We start from the raw sequence: 2,059 nt of genomic DNA on the forward strand, positions 1-2,059 counted from the left end.
AAAAGGACAAAAACAATAAATAAAAGGGCAAAAAAATAATGATATAAAAAACAGAGAAATACCAAAGAGGGCTAATTGGGCCAAAGTTAATCCTTTGCCATAACTAGTGAAATAAACTTTTGGCAAGAAAAAAGAAGTTAGGCATAAATAATTTTCATGAGAAAAGGGAACACAGGGGCAGCGCCTGCGGCTCAAAGGAATAGAGTGCCGGCCCCATACGCCGGAGGTGGCGGGTTCAAACCCAGCCCTGGCCAAAAACTCCAAAAAAAAAAAAAAAAAGAAAGAAAAGAAAAGGGAACACAGCTACAGAAAAAGTAGAAATCAAAAAAAGGATTACTAGCACTTCGGGAGGCTGATGCAAGAGGATTGCTTGAACCTAAGAGTTTGAGGCTGCTGTGAGCTATGATGATACCATGGCATTCTACCCAGAGCAACAGTGTAAGACTCTGTCTCAAAAAAAAAAAAAAGAATTAAAACAATACCATAAACTTGACTCCAAATAAACTTAAAATTTTTGCAAATTTCTAAAACTCACCCAAACTGACTAAAAGAAATAGAAAACCTAAACAGGGCTATGACTATTCAACTGCTTGCTAATCTCTAACAAACTTGCACAAAGAAAACATTAGATACAAATGATATTCTGGGTAAATTCCACATCAATCCAAACTCTGCCAGGAAACAGAAAAAGAGGAACTACTCTCTAAGTCACAGTATAAGGTCAGTATAACCTTAATACAAAACTCAAAGTAGTCAACAAAGGAAAAAGTACCAGATAATTCTACTTGTAAACAAATATAATAATCTAAATAAAACAAACTCAAACTAGTAGTTCATAAAAGATAATTTAAGACCAATTTGGGTTTATCTCAAGAAAGACTATAAAAGAGACTGAAAAATTCTAAAATCTATAAATTGGAGTTCACTGAATTTAGCTGATTAAAGGAGAAAAACCACAAGATATTCTCAACAGATACAGAAAAGCATGTGACAAAATCAAAAACAAGGCTTGGCGCCTGTGGCTCAAGTGGCTAAGGCGCCAGTCACATACACCTAAGGTGGTGGATTCGAATCCAGTCCAACAATGACGGCTGCAACCAAAAAATAGCCAGGCACTGTGGTGGTCGCCTGTGGTCCCAGCTACTTGGGAGGCGGAGGCAGGAGACTTGCTTGAGCCCAGGAGTTGGAGGTTGCTGTGAGCTGTGATGCCATGGCACTCTACCCAGGGGGACAGCTTGAGGCTCTTCTCAAAAAAAAAAAAAAAAAAAAAAAAAATCAAAAACAAAGACTTCTCTAACTTACAAAGTTATCTACAAAAATTCATAGCAAATGCTATTTTTAATTGGGAAAACATTCTATTTAAAATTAGGAATAAGACCTGTGTGTCCTCTATATTCACTTCTAGTGAACAGCCTATCACTTCCATGACCATGTGAGTCAGTACATGAAGACAAGAAAAATAAATTAAAAGCAAAAATAACCATAAAGAACCAAAATTGTAAATATCTGCTAATGATATAATTTTTTTTTTGAGACAGAGTCTCATTTTGTTACCCCTAGTAGAGTGCCGTAGCATCATAGCTCACAGCAACCTCAAACTGTTGGGCTCAAGCAATTCTCTTGCCTCAGCATCCCAAGTAGCTGGGACTACAGGCACCCACCACAATACCCAGCTATTTTTTTAGAGATAGGGTCTCAGTCTGGCTCAGGGCTGGTCTCGAACCTGTGAGCTCAGGGGATCCATCCACCTCAGCCTCACAGAGAGCTAGGATTACAGGCATAAGCCACACCCAGCTGCAAATGATACAATTAACCACATAGAAAATCCAAAGGAAGTCCATAAAATGTTAGAAATAATAAAAGCATATCAAATAGATGGCTACAGAGTAGTATTTTCTAAATGCATTAAATTTCTATTTACTAACAAAGCAGAAAATAGTCTCTTAGAAACACAATTTGTAACAGCAACAACAACAAAAAAAATCAAAAACATCAGAATCCACATCAAAAAAGTGGAAGATCTCTATGGAGAAAATAATGAAACTACATTAAAAACCTA

This window comes from Otolemur garnettii, unplaced genomic scaffold (assembly GCF_000181295.1).
Source record: "Otolemur garnettii isolate 467f Iridium unplaced genomic scaffold, OtoGar3 scaffold00180, whole genome shotgun sequence".
Lineage (NCBI taxonomy): Eukaryota > Metazoa > Chordata > Mammalia > Primates > Galagidae > Otolemur > Otolemur garnettii.